We start from the raw sequence: 17947 nt of genomic DNA, 5'->3' as shown, positions 1-17947 counted from the left end.
AACCCTAGTAATCCTTCTCCAAGTACCACTTCCCATCCCAGAAAGTTCCCCACCTACAAGGCAGGCGATGATACTGAGGCCTTCCTAGAAAACTTCGAAAGGGCCTGCCTTGGGTACAACATCTCTACTGACCAATACATGGTAGAGCTGAGGCCGCAGCTCAGTGGACCCTTAGCTGAGGTGGCAGCTGAAATGCCTAAAGAACACATGAACAAGTATGAACTGTTTAAATCCAAGGCGAGAGTCAGAAGGGGATAACACCCGAGCAGTCTCGTCAGAGGTTCAGAGCCCTAAGGTGGAAACCAGACATGTCATTTACCCGACATGCCTACCACATTGTGAAACATTGGGATGCCTGGATATCAGGAGCAAGTGTTGAATCTCCAGTAAATTTGCCCTTCCTAATGCAAATGGAACAATTCTTAGAGGGTGTTCCTGAGGAAATAGAAAGATACATCCTAGATGGGAAACCCAAAACTGTAATCGAGGCAGGAGAGATTGGAGCCAGATGGGTGGAGGTGGCAGAGAAGAAGAAAACTGGTCGCAGTTGGAGCGGAGACCAGAAGGGACCACCCCAGACCACACCCTATTACCGGGGGCCGCCCAAGGCCCCACCTACCTCCCAAAGAACCCTCCAGACCCCTTATCGTCCTGCCACCCCGTTCTCCAGAAACCCTCCTCGCCCCAGTGACCCGTCAGCTGGACGATGTTTTAAATGTAACGAGCTGGGGCATGTAAAGGCCAACTGCCCCAAGAACCCCAACAGATTACAGTTCATTGCACCGGAATCACACCAGAGGTCCACAGGCCCAGATACCTCCCAGATACCCTTGGAGCGGAGGGAAACTGAGTGTGGGCGGGAAGAAGGTCACCGCGTGGAGGGACACCGGAGCACAAGTGTCAGCTATCCATGCTTCCTTAGTGGACCCCAATTTAATCAACCCAGAGATCCAAGTGACGATTCAACCCTTCAAGTCCAACTCTTTCAATTTGCCTACAGCCAAGTTGCCTGTCCAGTACAAGGGCTGGTCAGGAATGTGGACTTTTGCAGTCTATGATGATTATCCCATCCCCATGCTGTTGGGGGAAGACTTGGCCAATCATGTGAAGCAGGCCAAGAGGGTGGGAATGGTCACCCGCAGCCAGGCTAAACAAGCCGTGAGGCCTAGCTCTGTTCCGGAAACTTCTATCAGGACCCAGTCAGAGGTGATGGACCCGGACCCCAGGCCAATGTCTGCAACAGCAGTAGTGGATCCAGTCCCGGAGACCCAGACGGAACCAGTCCCAGAACCGGAACCAGCCGAACAACCAACACCAGACCCCGTGCCAGCACTGAATCCAGTACTTGCAACCTCAACACCAGAGGGCCCCACCGAACCTGAACTGGCAGCAGCCGATAACCCTACACAAGAGGCTCAGCCGGAGCCTGAATCCCAACCTAGTGCACCAGCGGAGAGCGGTTCACAGTCAACAGAAACAGCTCCATCCCCTATATCGCTTCCAGAGGGACCAAGCCTAGGTCCACAATCCAATGAGGAACTGATGTCCCCAGCATCAAGGGAACAGTTCCAGACCGAACAGGAAGCAGATGAAAGCCTCCAGAGAGCTTGGACAGCGGCACGGAGCAACCCACCGCCTCTCAGCTCTTCTAATCGATCCAGGTTTGTTGTAGAAAGAGGACTTTTATACAAGAAAACTCTTTCTGGTGGACACCAGGAAGACTGGCATCCTCAGAGACAGTTGGTAGTTCCAACTAAATACCGGGCCAAGCTCTTGAGCTTAGCCCACGATCACCCTAGTGGCCATGCTGGGGTGAACAGGACCAAAGACCGTTTGGGGGGGTCATTCCACTGGGAGGGAATGGGCAAGGATGTTTCTACCTATGTCCAGTCTTGTGAGGTGTGCCAAAGAGTGGGAAAACCCCAAGACCAGGTCAAAGCCCCTCTACAACCACTCCCCATCATTGAAGTTCCATTTCAGCGAGTAGCTGTGGATATTCTGGGTCCTTTTCCGAAAAAGACAGCCAGAGGAAAGCAGTACATACTGACTTTCATGGATTTTGCCACCCGATGGCCGGAAGCAGTAGCTCTAAGCAACACCAGGGCTAAAAGTGTATGCCAGGCACTAGCAGACATTTTTGCCAGGGTAGGTTGGCCCTCCGACATCCTCACAGATGCAGGGACTAATTTCCTGGCAGGAACTATGAAAAACCTTTGGGAAGCTCATGGGGTAAATCACTTGGTTGCCACTCCTTACCACCATCAAACAAATGGCATGGTGGAGAAGTTTAATGGAACTTTGGGGGCCATGATACGTAAATTCGTAAATGAGCACTCCAATGATTGGGACCTAGTGTTGCAGCAGTTGCTCTTTGCCTACAGAGCTGTACCACATCCCAGTTTAGGGTTTTCCCCATTTGAACTTGTATATGGCCGTGAGGTTAAGGGGCCATTGCAGTTGGTGAAGCAGCAATGGGAGGGATTTACACCTTCTCCAGGAACTAACATTCTGGACTTTGTAACCAACCTACAAAACACCCTCTGAACCTCTTTAGCCCTTGCTAGAGAAAACTTACAGGATGCTCAAAAAGAGCAAAAAGCCTGGTATGATAAACATGCCAGAGAGCGTTCCTTCAAAGTAGGAGACCAGGTCATGGTCTTAAGGGCGCTCCAGGCCCATAAAATGGAAGCATCGTGGGAAGGGCCATTCACGGTCCAGGAGCGCCTGGGAGCTGTTAATTATCTCATAGCATTCCCCACCTCCAACCGAAAGCCTAAGGTGTACCATATTAATTCTCTAAAGCCCTTTTATTCCAGAGAATTAAAGGTTTGTCAGTTTACAGCCCAGGGAGAAGATGATGCTGAGTGGCCTGAAGGTGTCTACTACGAAGGGAAATGTGCTGGTGGTGTGGAAGAGGTGAACCTCTCCATGACCCTTGGGCGTATGCAGCGACAGCAGATCCAGGAGCTGTGCACTAGCTACGCGCCAACGTTCTCAGCCACCCCAGGACTGACTGAACGGGCATACCACTCCATTGACACAGGTAATGCTCACCCAATTAGGGTCCAACCTTACCGGGTGTCTCCTCAAGCTAAAACTGCTATAGAACGGGAGATCCAGGATATGTTACAGATGGGTGTAATCCGCCCCTCTGAAAGTGCATGGGCATCTCCAGTGGTTCTAGTTCCCAAACCAGATGGGGAAATACGTTTTTGCGTGGACTACCGTAAGCTAAATGCTGTAACTCACCCAGACAACTATCCAATGCCACGCACAGATGAACTGTTAGAGAAACTGGGACGGGCCCAGTTCATCTCTACCTTGGACTTAACAAAGGGGTACTGGCAGGTACCGCTAGATGAATCTGCCAAGGAAAGGTCAGCCTTCATCACACATCTCGGGCTGTATGAATTTAATGTACTCCCTTTCGGGCTGCGAAATGCACCCGCCACTTTCCAAAGACTTGTAGATGGTCTCCTAGCGGGATTAGGAGAATATGCAGTCGCCTACCTTGACGATGTGGCCATATTTTCGGATTCCTGGGCAGACCACCTGGAACATCTACAAAAAGTCCTTGAGCGCATAAGGGAGGCAGGACTAACTGTTAAGGCTAAGAAGTGTCAAATAGGCCTAAACAGAGTGACTTACCTTGGACACCAGGTGGGTCAAGGAACTATCAGCCCCCTACGGGCCAAAGTGGATGCTATCCAAAAGTGGCCTGTCCCAAAGTCAAAGAAACAGGTTCAATCCTTCTTAGGCTTGGCCGGTTATTACAGACGATTTGTACCGCACTACAGCCAAATCGCTGCCCCACTGACAGACCTAACCAAAAAGAAACAGCCAAATGCTGTTCAGTGGACCGGAAAGTGTCAGAAGGCCTTTAACAAGCTTAAAGCGACACTCATGTCTGACCCTGTACTAAGGGCCCCAGACTTTGACAAACCGTTCCTAGTAACCACAGATGCATCCGAGCGTGGTGTGGGAGCAGTTTTAATGCAAAAAGGACCTGATCAAGAATTCCACCCTGTAGTGTTTCTCAGCAAAAAACTGTCTGAGAGGGAAAGCAACTGGTCAGTCACTGAAAAAGAATGTTATGCCATTGTCTACGCTCTGGAAAAGCTACGCCCATATGTTTGGGGACGGCGTTTCCACCTGCAAACCGACCATGCTGCACTGAAGTGGCTTCACACCGTCAAAGAAACTAACAAAAAACTTCTTCGGTGGAGTTTAGCTCTCCAAGATTTGGATTTCGACATCCAACACATCTCAGGAGCTTCTAACAAAGTGGCTGATGCACTCTCCCGTGAAAGTTTCCCAGAATCAACTGGTTAAAATCGTCCTTGAGATGTGGAAAATATTGTTAGTCTTTATGTACTTGGTAGTATATTTAGAGATGCATGTGTCTTATTAACTCTGTTTTCCTAGAGCTCCAGGAAGAAATCCCAGCCAGTGTTTCACCCTAGCTGAGATTTGGGGGGCGTGTCATAAATATAAAGGGAAGGGTAAAACCCTTTGAAATCCCTCCTGGCCAGGGGAAAGCTCCTCTCACCTGTAAAGGGTTAAGAAGCTAAAGGTAACCTCGCTGGCACCTGACCAAAATGACCAATGAGGACACAAGATACTTTCAAAAGCTGGGAGGAGGGAGAGAAACAAAGGGTCTGTGTCTGTCTGTATGCTGGGTCTTGGCCAGGGATAGACCAGGAATGGAGTCTTAGAACTTTTAGTAAGTAATCTAGCTAGGTATGTGTTAGATTATGATTTCTTTAAATGGCTGAGAAAAGAATTGTGCTGAATAGAATAACTATTTCTGTCTGTGTATCTTTTTTGTAACTTAAGGTTTTGCCTAGAGGGGTTCTCTATGTTTTTGAATCTAATTACCCTGTAAGATATCTACCATCCTGATTTTACAGGGGGGATTTCTTTATTTCTATTTACTTCTATTTTCTATTAAAAGTCTTCTTGTAAAAAACTGAATGCTTTTTCATTGTTCTCAGATCCAAGGGTTTGGGTCTGTGGTCACCTATGCAAATTGGTGAGGCTTTTTACCAAACCTTGTCCAGGAAGTGGGGTGCAGGGTTTTGGGAAGTATTTTGGGGGGAAGGACGCGTCCAAACAGCTCTTCCCCAGTAACCAGTATTAGTTTGGTGGTGGTAGCGGCCATTCCAAGGACAACGGGTGGAATACTTTGTACCTTGGGGAAGTTTTGACCTAAGCTGGTAAAGATAAGCTTAGGAGGTTTTTCATGCAGGTCCCCACATCTGTACCCTAGAGTTCAGAGTGGGGGAGGAACCTTGACAGTACCATAACACTTTTTACAAGAATTCAGGTGCCATAACACAAGGGTTACTACTTTCTGCTTCCCTAAACTTCTCATGCAAATGAAATGGTTTCCAATCATGTTTACTTCCTGAAAAGTTAGATATATTACTAAAATACCACAATTTCGAAGTGTTTTCTCCACAAACAAAAAAAACCCACAGAGACATCCCATCCCTATGGATCACTACACTTACTTCTGGCTATTGAGTAAAAACATCTAGCTAGTGACTCTGTAAACTTCTATTCACAGAAAGAGTAACATAATCATCAGTTATATAGTTCTGTCACATATACCAATCAAAAGAACACTAAGACCTAAATAGTTAGGTGTGAAGTTTAAACAGGGTAGATTCTACATAAAGTTAGTAGATCACAATCACAGAATCATAGAATTGTAAGACTGGAAGGGACCTTGAGAGGTCTTCTAGTCTAGTCCCCTGCACTCATGGCAAGACTAAGTATTATCTAGACCATCCCTGACAGGTGTTTGTCCAACCTCCTCTTTAAAATCTCCAATAATGAAGATTCCAAAACTTCCCTAGGCAACTTATTCTAGTGCTTAATCACCCTGACAGTTAGGAAGTTTTTCCTAATGTCCAACCTAAACCGCCCTTGCTGCAATTTAAGCTCACTGCTTCTTGTCCTATGCTCAGAGGTTAAGGAGAACAATTTTTCATCCTCCTCCTTGTAACAAACTTTTATGTACTTGAAAACTATCACGTCCAGTGGTGAGCTGGAGCCGGTTCGCACCGGTTCACTGGAACTGGTTGTTAAATTTAGAAGCCCTTTTAGAATCGGTTGTCCCGCGAGGGTTCTAAAAGGGCTTCTAAATTTAACAACCGGCCAAAAGTGGCGCCTTAGGCGCCAGCTCCATGGGTGCTCCGGGGCTGGAGCACCCATGGGGAAAATTTGGTGGGTGTAGAGCACCCAGCGGCAGCTCCCCGCCCAGCCCCAGCTCACCTCACCTCTGCTCCACCTCCTCCTCTGAACGCACTGCCCCGCTCTGCTTCTCCGCGCCCCCTCCCAGGTTTCCTGCGAATCAGCTGTTTGCGCAGGCAGCCTGGGAGGGCTGAGAAGCAGGCGGCGGCTTAGCGCTCAGGCCCAGGGAGGCAGACAGGAGGTGAGCTGGGGCGGGGGGGGGGAGAGGCGCGAGGTGGGCCTCTTGCACCGCAGCAGGTAACTCGGGGGGCGCGCAGGGGAACCGCTCCCCGCCCCAGCTTGCCTCCGCCTCCCTGGGCCTGAGCGCGAAGCCACTGCTTGCTTCTCAGCCTTCCCCAGCTTCCCACAAGAACAGCTAATTCGCGGGAAGCCAGGAAGGGTGGAGAAGCAGAGTGGGGCAGCATGTTCAGGGGAAGAGGCAGAGGTGAGCTGGGGCGAGGAGCTGCTGGTGGGTGCTCTGCACCCACCAAATTTTCCCCGTGGGGGCTCCAGCCCCGGAGCACCCAGCAAGCCGGTGCCTAAGGCGCCACTTTTGATGTGATCAATGGGGTAGTGGCTGCTCCCCCCACTCCCCCGCAGCTATGCTACCCGGCCTCTAGGAGCAAAAGGGACCTGCCGGATGCTTCCTGGGAGCCGCCTCAGGTAAGCACTGCCAGGGCTCCCCACCTCGCCTCCCCGCAGGTCCCTCTGGCTCTTAGAGGCGGGGCGTGGTGGGCACCCACTACGGTGGCCCACGAGACCCTTCTGCCCAGTTCTGGGGGCAGTCAGGGGACAGGGGAGGGAGGTGGATAGAACAGGAGTCCCGGGGAGGGGGGAGCGTCAAGGAATGCAGGGGGTTGGATGGGGCAGGAGTCCCGGGGGGGCGGGAGTGGGCAACGACCCCCTCGTGGGGAGAGGAGGGAACCAGTTGTTAAGATTTTGGCAGCTCATCACTGATTATGTCCCCTCTCAATCTTCTCTTCTCCAGATTAAACAAACCCAATTTTTTTAATCTTCCGTCATAGCTCATGTCTTCTAGACCTTTAATCATTTTTGTTGCTCTTCTCTGGACTTTCTCCAATTTGTCTATATCTTTTCTGACATGTGGTGCCTGGAACTGGGCACAATACTCCAGTTGAGATTGTATCAGTGCACAGTAGAGTGGAAGAATTACTTCTCATGTCTTCGCAAAAAGAAAAGGAGTACTTGTGGCACCTTAGAGACTAACCAATTTATTTGAGCATGAGCTTTCGTGAGCTACAGCTCACTTCATCGGATGCATACCGTGGAAACTGCAGAAGACATTATATACACACAGAGACCATGAAACAAAACCTCCTCCCACCCCACTGTCCTGCTGGTAATAGGTTATCTAAAGTGATCATCAAGTTGGGCCATTTCCAGCACAAATCCAGGTTTTCTCACCCTCCGCCCCCCCCCCCCCCCCACACACACACACAAACTCACTCTCCTGCTGGTAATAGTCCATCCAAAGTGACCACTCTCCCTACAATGTGCATGATAATCAAGTTGGGCCATTTCCAGCACAAATCCAGGTTTTCTCACCCCCCCCCCACCCCCATACACACACAAACTCACTCTCCTGCTGGTAATAGCCCATCCAAAGTGACCACTCTCTTCACAATGTGTATGATAATCAAGGTGGGCCGTTTCCTGCACAAATCCAGGTTCTCTCACCCCTTCACCCCCCTCCAAAAACCACACACACAAACTCACTCTCCTGCTGGTAATAGCTTATCCAAAGTGACCACTCTCCCTACAATGTGCATGATAATCAAGGTGGGCCATTTCCAGCACAAATCCAGGTTTTCTCACCCCCCCCCCCACACACACACAAGCTCACTCTCCTGCTGGCAATAGCTCATCCAAACTGACCACTCTTCAAGTTTAAATCCAAGTTTAACCAGAACGTCGGGGGGGAGGGGTTAGGAAAAAACAAGGGGAAATAGGCTACCTTGCATAATGACTTAGCCACTCCCAGTCTCTATTTAAGCCTAAATTAATAGTATCCAATTTGCAAATGAATTCCAATTCAGCAGTTTCTCGCTGGAGTCTGGATTTGAAGTTTTTTTGTTGTAAGATAGCGACCTTCATGTCTGTGATTGCGTGACCAGAGAGATTGAAGTGTTCTCCGACTGGTTTATGAATGTTATAATTCTTGACATCTGATTTGTGTCCATTTATTCTTTTACGTAGAGACTGTCCAGTTTGACCAATGTACATGGCAGAGGGGCATTGCTGGCACATGATGGCATATATCACATTGGTGGATGTGCAGGTGAACGAGCCTCTGATAGTGTGGCTGATGTTATTAGGCCCTGTGATGGTGTTCCCTGAATAGATATGTGGACACAGTTGGCAACGGGCTTTGTTGCAAGGATAGGTTCCTGGGTTAGTGGTTCTGTTGCGTGGTATGTGATTGTTGGTGAGTATTTGCTTCAGGTTGCGGGGCTGTGTCATAAATATAAAGGGAAGGGTAAACCCCTTTGAAATCCCTCCTGGCCAGGGGAAAGCTCCTCTCACCTGTAAAGGGTTAAGAAGCTAAAGGTAACCTCGCTGGCACCTGACCAAAATGACCAATGAGGACACAAGATACTTTCAAAAGCTGGGAGGAGGGAGAGAAACAAAGGGTCTGTGTGTCTGTCTATAGTCTGTCTTTGTCGGGGATAGACCAGGAATGGAGTCTTAGAACTTTTAGTAAGTAATCTAGCTAGGTATGTGTTAGATTATGATTTCTTTAAATGGCTGAGAAAAGAATTGTGCTGAATAGAATAACTATTTCTGTCTGTGTATCTTTTTTGTAACTTAAGGTTTTGCCTAGAGGGGTTCTCTATGTTTTTGAATCTAATTACCCTGTAAGATATCTACCATCCTGATTTTACAGGGGGGATTTCTTCATTTCTATTTACTTCTATTTATTAAAAGTCTTCTTGTAAGAAACTGAATGCTTTTTCATTGTTCTCAGATCCAAGGGTTTGGGTCTGTGGTCACCTATGCAAATTGGTGAGGCTTTTTATCCAACATTTCCCAGGAAAGGGGGGGTGCAAGTGTTGGGAGGATTGTTCATTGTTCTTAAGATCCAAGGGTCTGGGTCTGTAGTCACCTAGTGAAATTGGTGAGGCTTTTTACCAAACCTTGTCCAGGAAGTGGGGTGCAAGGTTTTGGGAAGTATTTTGGGGGGAAGGACGCGTCCAAACAGCTCTTCCCCAGTAACCAGTATTAGTTTGGTGGTGGTAGCGGCCAGTCCAAGGACAACGGGTGGAATATTTTGTACCTTGGGGAAGTTTTGACCTAAGCTGGTAAAGATAAGCTTAGGAGGCTTTTCATGCAGGTCCCCACATCTGTACCCTAGAGTTCAGAGTGGCGGAGGAACCTTGACAGGCTGTCTGTAGGCAAGGACTGGCCTGTCTCCCAAGATTTGTGAGAGTGTTGGGTCATCCTTCAGGATAGGTTGTAGATCCTTAATAATGCGTTGGAGGGGTTTTAGTTGGGGGCTGAAGGTGACGGCTAGTGGCGTTCTGTTATTTTGTTAGGCCTGTCCTGTAGTAGGTGACTTCTGGGAACTCTTCTGGCTCTATCAATCTGTTTCTTCACTTCCGCAGGTGAAGAGAGTGGTCACTTTGGATGGGCTATTACCAGCAGGAGAGTGAGTTTGTGTGTGTGTGGGGGCGGCGGAGGGTGAGAAAACCTGGATTTGTGCTGGAAATGGCCCAACTTGATGATCGCTTTAGATAAGCTATTACCAGCAGGACAGTGGGGTGGGAGGAGGTATTGTTTCATGGTCTCTGTGTGTATATAATGTCTTCTGCAGTTTCCACGGTATGCATCCGATGAAGTGAGCTGTAGCTCACGAAAGCTCATGCTCAGATAAATTGGTTAGTCTCTAAGGTGCCACAAGTACTCCTTTTCTTTTTGCGAATACAGACTAACACGGCTGTTACTCTGAAACTTCTCATGTCTTGCTTACAAAACTGCAAATACATCCCAGAATGACGTTTGCTTTTTTTGCAACAGTGTTACACTATTCACTCATATTTAGCTTGTGATCCACTATGACCCCTAGATCCCTTTCTCCAGCACTCCTTCATAGGCAGTCATTTCCCATTTTGTGTGTGTGTGCGCAACTGACTGTTCGTTCCGAAGTGGAGTAGTTTGCATTTGCCCTTACTGAATTGCATCCTATTTACTTCAAACCATTTATCCAGTTTGTCCAGATCATTTTGACTTTTAATCCTATCCTCCAAAGCACTTGCAACCCCTCCCAGCTTGGTATCATCCGCAAACTTTATAAGTGTTCTCTCTGACATTATCTAAATCACTGATGAAAATCTGAACAGAACTGGACCCAGAACTGAGCCCGGTGGGACCCCACTTTGTATGCCCTTCCAGCTTGACTGTGAACCACTGATAACTACTCTCTGCGAACTGTTTTCCAACGAGTTATGCACCCCCTTATAGTAGCTCCATCTAAGTTGTATTTCCCTAGTTTGTTTATGAGGTCATGCAAGACAGTATCAAAAGCTTTACTAAAGTCAAGATATACCACATCTACTGCTTCCCCCGCATCCACAAGGCTTGTTACCCTCCCAAAGAAAGCTATTAGGTTGGTTTGACATGATTTGTTCTTGACAAATCCACACTGACTGTTACTTATCACCTTATTATCTTACAGGTGTTTGCAAACTGATTGCTTAATTATTTGTTCCATTATCTTTCCAGGTACTGAAGTTAAGTTCACCAGTATGTAATTCCCCAGGTTGTCCTTATTTCCCTTTATATAGACTGGAAGTATATTTGCCCTTTTCCAGTCCTCTAAAATCTCTCCCGTCTTCCATGCTTTTTGAAGATAATCACTAATGGCTCAGATATCTCCTCAGTCAGCTCCGTGAGTATTCTATGCATTTTTGGAAGTCAATGTGTATACCTCTTACGCAGGAATTTATGATAAGGGCTCCATATTTGTCACAGAGGTCGAGGAACTCATGGATTCTGTGACTTCCTGTGACCTCCGTAACTTCTTCAGTGGCCAGTGTGGCTGGCCCCAGGGCCAGCTGTATTGGCCACTGCTCTGGCAGCCCCAGGCAACTGGCCCCGGAGACTACCTAAGCAGCAGCCTGTGCAGCTTGCCCCGGGAAACACCTGAGCAGCAGTCCCAGGGGTAGCAGGAGCAACTCGGTGGCTCCCAGCAGCAATCCCGGGGCGGCCAGGGCAGTGATCCCAGAGCAGGAGTCCTGGGGTGGCCGGGGCTCCCGCCTCTGCTGCAGCCAGAGTGGCAGCGGGGCCTCGGGAGCTTCCCCCCACTGCCGCTGGTGCTGTGGGCCCCCACGATTCAATCAGGGGTATTTATGGTATAAGTCGTGGACAGGTCATGGGATTTTTTGTTTCTAGCCCCTGACCTGTTCATGACTTTTGCTAAAAATACCCGTGATTAAATCATAGCCTTATTTATAATGTATTCATCACTGATGTTTGTGCACCTTCTAATGCAATCTCTACTATGAAGACTGGTTGTAGGGCACTGGACTCAGAAATTCACTTATTCAGTTTGTCTGACAGAGCTAGAATTTGTTGAGCTTCCGGGCCCATTTGTTATTATTAAGATTCATCTATTTATCTAGGCTTTTTCCTGAATGAATGGAGAAGGAACAAGTGGGGGTCACTTTTGACAATGTATTATTTATTAATTTATCTATTGTTGTTTTATGTATACCACACATGCATCAGGCTAGTCGGGCTCCTTTTGATGACTCCCTAAATAAAGTCACTGCCTTGTTTGAGAGGCCCACACTGCCAGAATGTTCTCAGACCAATCCACCTTCTAAAATATTAAATTGTAAGTTTTTAAAATGGATTGAAGATGTTGACCTTAAACCAAGTAAAAACCTTTTCTCCTTCAGCACCAAGCACAGTTCATTGCTGGCTGCCATGTTCTCAACTTAGATCTGAAGTGGACTCACCATTAAAGACATTTATCAGCAGCCAATAAGGGCAAATAAGTCAGAACACATTTTAAAAGGGAGGCTGCTTTATAACCATCAAGAACATGATAGAAAAGCAAATCTCATATTTACATCATCATGATGGCCTATAAAGTCTGGAGTGAAAGATGTTGGTAGGATCAGAAAGTTGGGGGTCTGTAGAATCGTAGACTTTAAGGTCAGAAGGGACCATTATGATCATCTAGTCTGACCTCCTGCACAACGCAGGACACAGAATCTCACCCACCCACTCCGGTAACAAACCTCTAACCTATGTCTGAGCTACTGAAGTCCTCAAATCGTGGTTTAAAGACTTTGAGGGACAGTTGAGGAAATGAGGAAAGAACTGCTGTCACAATGTAAGTTGTGGCTGAAGAAAGTTTTCAAAGGACAATGGGAAATATCATTGCATATGATAGGAAGAATTAAGGAGTCATCAGGTGGCTACAGGAGAGCTTTGAACGTTGAAAAGCAAGCATGGATTTCCTAACCTTTGCAGGTTAAGAATAAGAACAGTGTCTTTGCAAATCAAAGGAGGGTCAGGTAGAAGACCTTGTCTTTACACTGAAGAGTGAGATTTTTGGTGCACCAGTGCTTCTGTAGTTGACAATCTTTTATCCTAAAGGTTCAAAAGTACCTGTTGGATGTGGGCCTCTGGAAAGGTGGGTAACTGAAAGCATTTATAAGGGGGAAATTGGTTAGGAGATACATTAGAATGGTGCTAGAGATTTTTCAGGCAAAACTTACTACATGTGCTTTTATTTGTGATGGCAAGTGTACACAATGAACCATCCCTTTGCCTAAGAATTCTTCTATTGTGAGCAGGCAGGATATCCAAGCACTTCAGAGAGCAAGATTCTTGAAAATCCTGCCTGCTCTCTGAAGAATAGAGGGAAAAGTACAGTGCAGAAAGCCATCATGTGAAAACTCAACACCTTGGATGTTAACTGGTTTCCAGGCCAAGAAGCTGGGCCTTCTTGCAATATAGTACCTCATATCTCAATGTCTGTACTTTGACCCGTTAACCTTTTACCCCCAATCGGGGTATTGGAGATTATGTATTCCTTACACCATCCACTTTTAAACAGAACTTCTCACCTCTTGATAATCTTTATATTATTCCCTGATAATCAGAAACTTCTACACTTAAACTCTGTACCATTCACTTTTTTTAAAAAATCTTAATAACATATTTCATTTTGGGTAGCTGAGAAGTTCAGAAAAATTTTGTAAGCTTTGGGCCTGCCAACCTTAACAATGTTGCTTTAAACTGCCGTTCATCTCCTCCTCCTCTCAAAAATCCAACAGAAATCAGTTGGGCAAAGAAAATGCACACAAGTAATATTTAAATGCTGCTACACATAGGTCTCTAGAGTTAGATAAGGGTATTGTACACAGCAAATATTTTAAGTAACAGCAGCCAGCAGTTTCTACGTAGCAGAGGTCAGACACATGATAATGTTTCAAGAGCCAAGTGCATATCAAATCCAATAAAGTATAAGAATTACATAGTAGTATCTTCAAAAAGAAAAGGAGTACTTGTGGCACCTTAGAGACTAACCAATTTATTTGAGCATGAGCTTTCGAGAGTTACAGCCATTGTCATCGGAACATCCGATGAAGTGAGCTGTAACTCACGAAAGCTTATGCTCAAATAAATTGGTTAGTTTCTAAGGTGCCACAAGTACTCCTTTTCTTTTTGCAAATACAGACTAACACGGCTGTTACTCTGAAACCTGTCATAGTAGTATCTTATGTTACATTACTACATACTCAATGTAAACATGGGAAGGCGAAATCTATGCAGCCTGAAAGGGTTTATAAAGTAGCAAGGAATAATACTTTCTCAAATTTAAAAAGTGTCCTCTTTAATATGAAATCCAGCCTGATGCTTTAAATCTACTACTTTACCTACAGTATGACATGTTCCCTGAAACTCCCCCAATCCCTTCACTTTAGCAATTTGTAAAATTTGTATAAATTGGGGGGAAGCTACGCAAAGATCTCAAAATGCATACACTGACGTAAACAGAGCACATTGTAATATATTTACCCCAAAATGCAAGCCACATTATATAAGGGAAACAATATTCCTTAGGTCGAAAGTTATTGGCCATTTAGAGCTAGAGAAGAGATTAATTATAAAGGAAGAGAGGTTTCAGAGTAGCAGCCGTGTTAATCTGTATTCGCAAAAAGAAAAGGAGTACTTGTGGCACATTAGAGACTAACCATCCAATGAAGTGAGCTGTAGCTCACGAAAGCTTATGCTCAAATAAATTGGCTAGTCTCTAAGGTGCCACTAGTACTCCTTTTCTTTTTATAGAGGAAGAGAGTTTGCCTGCTTTGTTTCCTAGAAATAAGTCACTGTTTCTTGGATGGTCTCTAAAGTGAGCTGAAATACAGACCACCAAGTAATAAAAACCTGATCACTCTAATACCACACTTTCTGCCTTAGTAAATTCCCACCAACCTCTCCCACACACATGTATGTGTCTCTTCATAAATGGCAACTCTACAATCAAATTAGAATAAGTTCAGCTATTCTTAACCTGTTTTACAGCCTGCAACCAAAGGAAAATGAGACCACAGGAGGCAGGGTTGCCCACACATAATCTGCTGCTCTAACAATATGACTAGACACACTGTATAAAACCTCATTATCAGAGTGAGTCCTGTCTTAGAAAGATACTTAGTGGAATTTAATATATTAATACTTGTATGTCTCACTATTAAAGCTAAACAAATAACTGATTTTTTGTTTTTGTTTGTTTGTTTGTGTTTAGTGGCAGCTCCAAAAACAAAAAAAAGTTTCGTTTGGGTCATACCAAATCTGAATTTTTTCAGAATTTTCAATTTATTGGTTTTGGGCCTGTTCCAGAACTGATATTTGAACCTGGGTCTCCAACATCCCAGATGTGTGCCCTAACTTCTCGACTAAAAGGTCAGAATGTTAGAAAGGGACTGCAGCAGCATCACCACCACTTCCTTCTCCTCTGGCTGCTTTGAACAGCCAAAACTGTGTGTGTGGAATTCATGAACAATTAGTTTCACATTGACCAAAACGTCGTTTTTCATTCAATAAGCAATTTTCCCAAAACCTTTCCCCCAGCTCTACCCAGCACGCCCATAAAGTTACGGAAACCGAACTGCACGGGGACTCCGGGGCTGTGACCCGACACACGCAGGGTAGCCCATTTCACGGCCCAGTCTCTTGCATAGGGTGGGAGGACAAAGAGAGGAGAGCGTGTTCGTGGGGTGTTCATTTTTTAAAAAACGTGGCTCAGCAATTCATCAATAAACCTAACTGGAGAGACAGCCCAGCAGCAGAATGCAGAGGAGGCGAGCCCACCGCAGCGTCAGGGAAATCCACCTTGCCCCGCTTTGACCCAGCCAGAGACCAGGGATGTCCAGCGCCTGTCCCCTCCTGTTCCGCACCTGCTGTGAGCTACGCGGACAAGGAATTACTGCGACCAGGGAAACTGGACCTACCTCTGCCTGCCCCCACCCCCCGCTCTGGGGACACTTGTCCAGCTGGTCACTGAACTGCTGCCACGAGGAGCAGTAAACTCCCCCCACCACCCGCAGGGACCCGACCTCTCACACCTCAGGCCCTGCCACACGCACCCCCGCCGCCCCCCAGCGCGTCTACACACGCGCTCTCTGCGGCCACACGCACCAGCCCGCCGCCCGCCCCGTCTCCCTGCTCCCACTCGCAGCCCGGGGCTCACCCCGCCGCGCGCAGGCAGCGGCCCGCACCCTCGCCACCGGGAGAGGGGAGCACCCCGGCCGGCTCGCTCGGCTCCAGCCCGCTCGGCGCGCCCCCGCACCGCCCCCGGCCGCCCGACGCCGGCGCCACAGGCTCCGCCCCCCCGAACGTGCCCTCGCCCCGCCCCCTGCGCCACGACGCTCAGCCCCGCCCGCCAACGTGCCCTCGCCCCGCCCCATCTCCGTCCCTGGGGTGGGGCTGCGGAGGGGGATGGGGGGAGTAGCTGGGCGTCCTCAAGGGGGGGTGGGGCTGTGGAGGGGGTGGGGGGATAGCTGGGCACCCCCAAGGGGGCGGGCGGGCGGGGGGAGAGCTAGGTGCCTCTGACGGGTGGGGCTGCGGGGGGAGAGCTGGGCGCCTCCAACGGGCGGGCGGGAGGGGAGTAGTTGGGCGCTCGCGGGGCGGGGGGGCTATGTAGGGGGCTGGGGGGATAGCTGGGTGCCCCTGAGTCTTGGGGGAGTGATAGTGGGGTACTGCGGAGGCAGGAGCGGCAGCTGGCGTTACTGAACTCCAGCGTTGAGGATTTGTGCTGGCTGGAGCCTGCTGGACATTGGCGCAGTGCGGTGCGTACACAGCGGGGAGTCCCTGCCCTGGCTCTAGTTTTTGAAATGCCCATCACATACATGTGTTTTCCAAGTGCTGCCTTCCTCCTCCTCGCTGAATGACAAGAAGTCATGGAAACTCTACACAACGAGACCCTGCTTTCACGCACACACAAAGTTGATGTTAAGACCAAGTAACTACGGGACACCTTTCCGAAGCCTGAACTAGCTGCCGTGCATGGGGCAAGCTTTTTCATCCCAGGCTGATTTTAAAATCATTTGCCCAGCTGGAATTTTATCGGCAGCTGACAGAGGCTAGAAGAAAATCGTAAACGTGCTAGAGCTGCGAGTGTAGTGTGGCACGTCAAAGATTTGTATTGGGGGGGGGGCATGACGAGCCTGGTGATTCACATAGTTAAGAAACACAGATAAGATGCAGCCTTGTACTGTGAGATCTCACATTTTAGAAAGCACTGTCTTTGTAATATAAACACTGCTAAACCAAAGTCACACCTGGCTTATGACCCTTCCAGGTTTGGGGAGGAAGCAAGAGGTTAACTCAGACAAGATTGGTGGCACTGTATGAAAGGAAAGATATTAAAAAAGGAAGAGGTGGATATTGCCACCTGTGGTCCAGTGTATACACAAAGACTTACTTGGAGGTTTCCTTGATAGCAAAACTAAGGGCCAGTTTTTCAAGTGCTCAGTACACACAACTGAGATTAGATTTTTTTTTTAAAGTACCCAGCATCTCCCCTTATGCTGAGCTCTTTTAAAACCTAGCCCTAAGAAGTCAAACATCAGTAGGAAGATTGTTAGGTCCTAAGGCCAACACCAGTGTGGTTGTGTTGATGCAAAGAGGAATGACTTACATCACAGCACTAGACCCAGGAAATAGGCTACAATTTTTGGTTGTGACATATACCTAGGAAGCCTGTTATCTTGGTCAAGAAACAACTTTTTGTGTTTGTTTCTCCATCTGTAAAGAAAGGTATAATACCTCTCATCTCACCCTTCTTTCCTCCCAAGTGCATGACTCAATATTTGTAAAAGTGCCTTGACATACATGGGTGGAAGTCAGTATAAATGTAAAATACTAAATTTGTGGGCTCGGGGGGATATTGTTTGGCACCACAAACTGCTTATGTTCTTTATTATGGACTAAATCTTGCTTTTTGCAGTAACAATGCCAAAATTGTTCTTTAAACCTGACTCCCTTTTATATTAACAGGCAACACTGTTAGTATTACAAAAATTGCTACAGCTCCTTTGTCAACATGTCCTGTGAGCCATGATGATTCAGATAATTATAGACTAGAGATATAGCTAGAAGGGGGGAAAGAAGTTACAAAATACAGTTGATTTTCTTGTTATGCATAATCTACATTAAAATTAAGTCTTTGATT

The 17947-nt window shown here is 47.3% G+C and overlaps 1 protein-coding gene across 2 annotated transcripts in view; it reads right to left on the bottom strand.

The window, feature by feature from the left end:
• The window catches only part of CLIP4 (CAP-Gly domain containing linker protein family member 4), a 58577-nt gene extending 42500 nt beyond the window's left edge, over positions 1-16077 (bottom strand). For both annotated transcript variants that reach the window (XM_077813639.1, XM_077813641.1), the window contains exon 1: positions 15965-16077. The gene's annotated coding sequence lies outside the window, so the exon portion shown is untranslated. The remainder of the gene's footprint in view (positions 1-15964) is intronic.
• Positions 16078-17947: the final 1870 nt, after the last annotated feature.

Source organism: Eretmochelys imbricata, chromosome 3, assembly GCF_965152235.1.
Source record: "Eretmochelys imbricata isolate rEreImb1 chromosome 3, rEreImb1.hap1, whole genome shotgun sequence".
Lineage (NCBI taxonomy): Eukaryota > Metazoa > Chordata > Testudines > Cheloniidae > Eretmochelys > Eretmochelys imbricata.
Note: the sequence above shows the minus strand (reverse complement) of the source record. Positions and strands in the feature narration are given on the sequence as shown.